The sequence below is a fragment of the Arachis duranensis genome, chromosome 5 (assembly GCF_000817695.3).
Source record: "Arachis duranensis cultivar V14167 chromosome 5, aradu.V14167.gnm2.J7QH, whole genome shotgun sequence".
NCBI classification, from domain to species: Eukaryota; Viridiplantae; Streptophyta; class Magnoliopsida; order Fabales; family Fabaceae; genus Arachis; species Arachis duranensis.
Genome location: NC_029776.3, coordinates 79479117 through 79488282, shown reverse-complemented (window position 1 = coordinate 79488282; position 9166 = coordinate 79479117).

Genomic DNA, 9166 nt, shown 5'->3' with positions numbered 1-9166 from the left:
TATGAATATCTTATTAAACACTGAAAAGAAATTTCCTATTTTCTTAAACTTATAACTACGATATAAGGACTTTGTAATGTTTGAAAATACTCAAACTCACTATACACCAAGTAATTGTGTTTCCCCATACTTTCTCTACACGTATATAATGCTTGTCTATGTCATTCTAACCAAAATGTTGTATAATAATTTATTTATACTGTACAAAAAAAAAATCATGCAATATTCTTTACATCTCTTGCAAGTGATTCTCAATGATAAGGATACGTTGGTTTCAAGATGATTTATTAAAAAATGTCTCTTCGTTAAATAAATATATCTCTTTAAGTAATAATTATTTAGAATACCATTATTTGTATATGCTATTTTAAATCATAATATTAAAGATGCAAGATGAAAGGAGTGAAGAAATTTAAAACAGAAGTCGAAAAGAGAATGAGTTGAAATTTTAGCTTGTATTATAATGCTAAACTATATTTTCTATAACTAGTCTTTACTTAAAAACAGTAGATTATAGGCTGATTTTTTCGATAAATTTTATTATCAAAAATACCGAAAGATTTTTGTTGGCTTTTTTGTTAATAAAAAAATAAAAAATTTACCAATAAATTATAAGATTTATCAATAATTCTGTCGATATAATTAAAATTTTAATTTTAAAATTTTTATTGATGAAAAATCCGTCCGTAAATACTTAATAAATATGTTGGAAATTTAAATTACTACCGAGAGACATTCACAAAAACACTATTCTCCCTTTCAATTGAAAATGTGACATTGGCCGCCGTCGCCGCTTGCGTCGCACAAACTCTCTTCGTCATGCTCGATCACTCAAGCTTTTTCTACCACCGCTCTCTCATCGTGTTTGCTCCCTTTGTCTCTGATGAACCCATAGTTGATGATAATTTTTTGTTAGAATTGAATGGATTTCATCATATAAACTTGTCCTTATTCCCTTGAATAGCATGCTTTTGAACTTTCCTCCCAATTTGAGCTTAATTATGAAAATATGCTCTTTTGTGCCTAATTTAGTCTATTTTATTCCATTTGTCTTTCATTAGATGCCTTGATGTTGTTTGTGAGTGATTTCAGGTGTATAAGGTAGGAATGGCTTGGAGGAAATGGAAGAAGAGCATGCAAGTAAAGGAAGCATGAAGAATCAAAGGACATGAGCACAGAGACGTGTGCATATGCACAGACATGCGTGCGTACGCACAGCCGCCCAATCAGAGTGCGTGGATTGCTTCGAGCCACGCGGTCAGTCAGAGTATCCCCTAGTGTGCGTCCACACAGCTACTTGTATGTACGCACGGAAAGAGATTTTCGCATAGTGTGCGAACGCACAAGTGTGTACGTACGCACAGGTGTCCACATATGTCTTCATTAAAATGGCATGTGACTCACGATTTTGGGGGCTTGGAGGCCTATTTCTGAAGCCATTTAGCTCATATTGAAAGGGAAATGAAGACCATAACATAGCATATCATTAGGATAGTTTAGGAGTAGTAGTAGGAAGCTTTTAGTTTAGTTTTTCTCTAAGTTTTTCATCTTTTCTATTAGGGTTTATATTAGGATTTTTACATTTAAGTGCCATTTCCATTTTTGATCTTGGATTTTGCTAGCTTCCATTGTAAGTATCTCTTTGTTATTACTCTTTGTAGTTACATTGTTCTTACTCTTTCTTACAATTCAAGTTATAGTACAACTTTACCTCTCTTTTGCAATTTCAATTTCTTGCCGGTGAATTTGATGTTTGATGTTTGTTTCATGCTTTCTTGTGTTATTCTTGTTGATTGAGATCAATTGTTACTTTTAGTTTCAAGCCTTTTCTTATTTTTTCCATGTTTAAGGTTTTTGCCTACCAAGTGTTTGACAAAATGTCAACCATAGTTTTAGGCTAAATTTTTTGCTCTTGGCTTGGGAAAAGTGAGCAATTGGGTTCCTAGAGTTGGAATCTCCAATATTTAGTGTCAATTCTTGGATTGTTAATTGTTCTTGTTCCCACTAACGCTAATTTATTGCTAAGGCAATTAGCAAGCAATTTAGGATTTGTGGGTTAAGAACACTTATGCTCATTTAACTTGCTTTCCAATGTGAGGGTTGATCAAGTGAGACTAATCCATTATAATTGTCATAGTTGTGGTTCTAACAAGGAAAGTACCCTTAGCTCACTCTAAGCCAAGACTCTTTTTATGCTTTCAATCTTTTATACACACTTATGTTAATCTCTTTTATACTTTACTTGTTTATAGTGCATAGTCGGTTCTTTAATTTCTTCATTAGTTTAATCATTACAATTTTACGTGTTCTTTTATTGCTTTATATGTTCATCTCTTTATTGAAAACCCCTTGATCACTACAACCAGAATCGTACACATTGATCTCAAGTGTCCTTGGGAGACAACCCGGGAATTAAACACTCCCAGTTTTGAATTGTGACATTGTTTTGAATTCACATTTGATTGCGAGAGTTGTTGTTGGTTTGAACTATGCTACTAACGGATTGATGGTTGTTTTTGATCGATTCCAAATCGGCAATAGTTTTCGTTCGATATCAGTCTCCATCGTCGTACGAGGTCTCTCTATGCCGTGCTCTTGTATTACGAGCTCCCTCTATCACTACTTCTCTCCTCACTGGTGGTTTGTCATTGTCTCTTCTTGTCACTATTGGTTCAGGTAGGCCTCCGCTTCCTTCTCATCCCTAGTCGTAACCCTTCCATTGTGATTTTGTTCTGATTTCATTGTCCCTAGCCCTAACCCTATCCCTTCCCTGTTCTGCTTGAAGTTGAAAATCAAAGAATACGATTTAGGAGAGCTCTTATGTTTGCAAATCAGTTGTTGCTGCTGTTGTAGAAAACAAAGATTCTAAATTTTACAGTATGAATTTTGTATATTCCTGTAATTTGTGAAATCTAAAACATAATAATTTCTTTGGTTGTGGTATAGGATGAAGTTTGTTTATGAACTATATATCTGAATTCTGAAACATAACAATTTTTGTTCCTTCATGTTCTTGTTATAACTGCTGATTTTGGCTCCTTTTTTATTATCTTTTTCTGAATTTGCTATGTTGTAAATCTGTTGAATTGCTTTTGTTCTAATTTTTCCAAATATGCAATCATTTTAAATGTGTCCAATTGCTTTTGTCTGAATCTGCTATATTATTTTCAACAATTATGAATCTACTCTGTTAGTGCCATATATGTAATTTCCGAGTTCTGATGAAGCAGATTCTAAATATTCTGTAATGGAGAAGGGATAAGAAATCCTGGACATCACTCCCATCAAGTGCACAGGGATGGAACAGTATCAAGAAATTGATAATGAAGGGCTTAATTGTTAATCAAGTTGTTTCAGCAAAGTATGGTTTACCAATGTGCATGTTTTCTTTTTCTTGTAATTATTATCTTACTAGTAGTGGAATTAAGTTGTGTATTGACTAATTTATTGAGAATGATTTGGTTTTCTCTGTTTTGAATCGCTGAAAACCCAACAGGAGACCTCCCTGTTGGTGAATCATTAATCAATTTCATGAATTATTTTCTATGGTTTGTTTACATGTAGCAGTCTCACAAGATGTTCTAGTGCAGTCATTGGTTGAAATTTATGGTTTTGTTTCAAAATTAATGCTTGAAATTTCAAAATTGCTTAGGTGTTGTGTTTTCAACATGGTTAAAACATGCTTTCATCATACCGTGTCTGTCACATTGGTATGCTTACTTTCCATTATTGCTTCATTCTTAATGATTTGGTATTGTGAATGTCCTTGAACCTTCTCCTTAATGATTTTTTCTTTCGTGTCTTTTAGACTTCTTACAATTAGTGTAGCACTTGTGCATATATACACTACTGGAAATCAAATTCTGTTATAAGGGTTTTTGCTAACTAAAAATTATATTAAGTCTAAAATTGGTTACTTGCATGCAATGTTGTGCCTGTGACATTTCTTTTCTATGACATTTTTATCTCTTTTTTTGGAAACCATCATTAAAAGATTGGGATTCATTTAATAGCTTTATACTATAATTGAAGCATGGTTACTGTTCATACCCTGGATCGAGATAACCGACCTGGATTGTTCGACAGACAAAGCGATCGACCTCTTCAGGTCAGGACAAACCGACCTCTTCCCAAAGATCTCGGTCAAGTCCCTACGAAAGCCCAAGGAAGGGCCCAAATAGAGGAACACGACCCAAATCCTAAGGCGGCCTAAGCCTATAGAGATAAAGGCGGTTCCGTTGAAAGATACACTGACCTCAACTCAAAGATAAAAGATAAGATAAGATAACTAACTTATCTTATCTAAAAGGTCACATCTCACCATTATAAATACACTGGAGCACCCAGGTATAACTCATACTCTGATTCTACATAATACCTGCTTAATACCCTTGCTAACTTAAGCATCGAAGTCCCTTGCAGGTACCCCCCACCCTCCGGGGACAAAGGAATTAGCACCACCACCAAGTCCAACAAGTCGGACACAACAGCTCCGGCCATCTCCCACCAGCCGGACACGTTAGCACCGACCAGTACAGAAGATCTCATCCGAGATTGACCTCCAGTTTCAGGTAACCCTCGGAACATTGACACCGTTGCTGGGGAACTTGGAAGTCATCCCATCACCATGGCGGACGACCATGACAACGACCACGATTCAGGTCTGGAGGATCGAACACCGCACAAAAACGCGGATGTCACGCTATAAAACACTCTGGAAACCAACAAAGACAAAGACTCACCAAATTTAGGGGCAATAGAAGCGCTCTTGGATCGCCTAAAATAACTGAAAAAAGAAACCCAACAACAACGGGAAATTGGAAGAGATCTCCAAAGAGAGGTGCGGCGACGTTGGGAGTTGGAAGAAAAACTACAGCAATTGGAAGCCGATCTCAAATCAAAAGCCCCCCAGGCTAACCTCGAGGAACATTCGCGCAAAGAGCAAGACCCGTTCACTAGGAAAATCATGAAAACCAAAATTCCAAAAGACTTCAAACTCCCGGATATGACCCTGTATGATGGCACCACGGACCCCAACCACCACCTTAGCAACTTCAGAAGTAGAATGTATCTCACTGACGCCCCAGATACTGTTCGCTGCAATGCTTTTCCAACAACTCTCACAAAGACAACGATCCGATGGTTCGACAACCTACCCCCGAAGTCCATCTCAAGCTTTGATGACTTAGCTAAAAAATTCCTAGCCAGATTCTCCATTCAGAAAGATAAAGCCAAGCACGCCCCCAGTTTATTAGGGATCAAACAAGGAGATTGGGAGAGCCTCCGCAGCTACATGGAGAGATTCAACAAAACATGCATGGACATACAAAGTTTACCAACGGAGGCCGCCATTATGGGACTCATCAATGGCCTACGAGAGGGACCTTTCAGCCAATCTATATCAAAAAAGTACCCGACCTCCTTAGACGAAGTGCAGGAGCGGGCAGAAAAGTATATCAACATGGAGGAAAATGCTCGGTTAGGAGAAACCTCAAAATCGGGGGCCTCCTACCGAGACAAAGACAAGCAATCCAAAAGAAAAGAAGATCGACAAGGGGAGAAAATAAAAAATACCATAACTACACCACTCTCAGGGCATCCCTGGTCGAGATATACAAAGAAGTCTTCCATATAGAAAAAATTCCCCCAGCACGGCCACTCAAAGGCAAAAGGGGAGGAGGAAACCAAAAGGAATATTGTGAATACCATCGAGTCCGAGGACACTCCACAAATGAATGCTTCGACCTAAAAAACATCATAGAAAAATTGGTGAGAGAAGGAAAATTAGATCAATTCCTGGCCACCCGAGAAGATGATCAAAGAAAGAGACGAAGGGATGAAGATACCGACCGAACTGAACGATCACCTCGGACACCAGAAAGACATATCCACATGATACATGGCGGATTTACAGCAGGTGGGATCTCCAAAACCTCCCGCAAAAGATATCTCAAAGAAGTATATCATGTCGAGGGAGAGGAGGAAGCCCTCAACATCCCAGCAATAACATTCACTAAGGAGGACGCATCCGGAATCATCACAGGACACGACGATCCCATGGTTATCACCATCATATTAGCAAACGCCAACCTACACCGCACCTTGATAGACCAAGGGAGTTCTGCCGATATCTTATTCAAGACAGCCTTTGATAAACTCGGCTTAGAAGAAAAAGAACTTAAGGCATATCCAAACAATCTGTTCGGGCTAGGAGATACCCCGGTACGACCACTAGGATACATACCACTACATACAACCTTCGGAAAAGGAAACCAATCCAGGACTCTCAAAATAGACTACATCATAGTCGATGTAAGTTCAGCTTACAATGCTCTCATAGGTCGGACAACACTCAACCAACTCGGCGCAATAGTCTCGACCCTACACCTATGTATGAAATTCCCAACTCCAAAAGGGATAGCCATGATAAAAGCAGACCAGAAGATGGCACGTCACTGTTATAATGAAAGCCTAAATCTCAGAGGCAAAGGAGAAGAATTTCACATAATCGAGCTAGGCGGAGTTCAACGACGAGAAGAACTTCGTCCCCAGCTAGAGGGCGAGATAGAAAGGATTCAGATTGGGGACACCTCGGAAAAAACAACTAATATCGGCACAATCCTAAAAGGAGATTTAAAAGAATTACTAATACAATTCTTGCGAGATAACGTCGACCTATTCGCATGGAAAGCTGCAGACATGCCAGGTATCGACCCTAAGCTAATGTGTCACAAGTTGGCGGTCTACCCAGGATCTCGACCGGTGCAGCAGAGACGAAGAAAACTTGGGCCAGAATGATCCCAAGCTTTGGAAGAGCAAGTACAAGCACTCCTGGAAGCAGGATTCATAAGAGAAGTCAAATACCCACTATGGCTAGCCAATGTTGTCTTGGTGAAAAAATCAAATGGGAAGTGGCGAATGTGCACCGATTACACCGATCTCAACAAAGCTTGTCCAAAGGATCCATATCCACTCCCAAGTATTAACGCTCTGGTAGATGCTTCCTCCGGATACAAATATCTCTCGTTTATGGACGCATACTCGGGATACAATCAAATCCCCATGTATCCACCAGATCAAGAAAAGACCTCGCTCCTAACACCAAAAGCAAACTACTGCTACATTGTAATGCCTTTCGATGTCAAGAACGCAGGAGCTACTTACCAAAGGCTAATGAATAAAGTCTTCTCAGATCACATCGGAAAGATCATGGAAGTCTACATGGACGACATGCTAATTAAAACACAAAGTGAAGAGACATTATTGTCCGACCTAGCCCAAGTGTTCGACACCATCAGGAAGCATGATATGCGACTTAATCCGGCAAAATGCACCTTTGCGGTAGAAACAGGCAAATTCTTAGGTTTTATGCTCACACAAAGAGGAATTGAAGCAAATCCAGATAAATGCCAGGCCATACTCAATATGAAGAGCCCAACCTGCGTCAAAGAAGTACAGCAACTCAAAGGGAGATTGGCTGCCCTATCCCGATTCTTAGCAGGAGCCGCGATAAGATCCCTCCCCTTCTATGCTACTTTAAGAAAGGGAAAACAGTTCGAATGGACGACAGAATGCGAACAAGCCTTCCAAGACTTTAAGAAGTTCTTAGGACAGCCACCTATCCTATCCCGACCACGAGAAGGAGAACCACTCATATTATATCTCGCAGTAGAAAGCAGGGCAGTAGCGTCAGCACTGGTCAGAGAAGACGAAAACAGACAATAACCCGTCTACTTCATTAGCAAAGCACTACAGGGATCCGAGCTGAACTATCAGAAAATAGAAAAATTTGCCTATACTCTCGTCCTAACATCTCGACGACTCCGCCCTTACTTCCAGGCCCACACCATTAAAGTTCGAACTAACCAGCCCTTAAAAGGGATATTGCAGAAAACAGATCTGGCAGGCAGAATTCTACAGTGGGCAGTCGAGTTGTCAGAGTTTGACCTCCAATATGAAGCTCAGACGGCCATCAAATCACAGTATCTGGCCAACTTTATCGCAGAATTCACAGAGGCCCTAGAAACCCCCACAGAATGGAATCTTTACGTGGACGATTCTTCAAATAAAACTGGAAGCGGCGCAGGCGTGATAATAGAAAGTGACCAAGGAACCCAAGTTGAGCTCTCCCTCAAGTTCGGGTTCCCAGCCTCAAACAACCAGGCAGAATATGAAGCATTATTAGCCGGTTTGAAGCTAGCTAAAGAGGTCGGAGCTCGAAAACTTAACATTTACAGCGATTCGCAAGTGGTCACATCACAAATAACAGGGAGCTACCAAGCCAAAGATCCCACCATGAAAAAGTATTTGGATAAGACCAAGGAACAACTCAGACAAATCGAGGAATACAAGATCTACCACATACCCCGTGAGCAAAATGCCCGAGCTGACGCACTCTCAAAACTAGCCAGCACCAAACCAGGGGGCAATAATAGGAGTCTCATCCAGGAAATGTTGCAAAACCCGTCAATCTCGGAAGAAGAAAAAGTCCTGACTATAACAAGTCAGGACCAAGGATGGATGACCCCCATAATCAACTACCTCAAAACAGGAACGCTCCCCACAGAAGAAAAGGAGGCAAAGAGGTTAAAAAGGGAGGCACAGTACTACACCATCATAAACAACATCCTGTACAAAAGAGGGATCTCGCTACCATTACTAAAATGTGTGCCGACCTCCCACACTAGGGAAGTGCTAGAAGAGGTACACGGCGGCATTTGTGGCAATCATCTCGGAGCACGAGCTCTCGCCAAAAAAGTACTCCGGGCAGGGTTTTATTGGCCAACCTTACAGAAAGAATCTATGGAATTTGTAAAGACATGTTCACCATGTCAGAAACAAGCCAACCTCCACATCGCCCCGCCAGAAGAACTCATTAGTGTGACTTCGCCTTGGCCGTTTGCAAAATGGGGACTCGACCTTCTCGGTCCCTTTCCCCAGGGATCAGGGCAAGTTAAATTCCTCATAGTAGGGGTAGATTACTTTACAAAATGGATCGAGGCAGAACCCCTAGCCAATGCCACCGCCCAAAGAAGTCGAAAATTCTTATATAGAAACATTGTCACAAGGTTCGGAGTCTCATATTCAATAACCACAGACAATGGCACCCAATTCACAGACGCAGGCTTCAGAAAATTAGTAGCCGACTTGAATATAAAGCACCAGT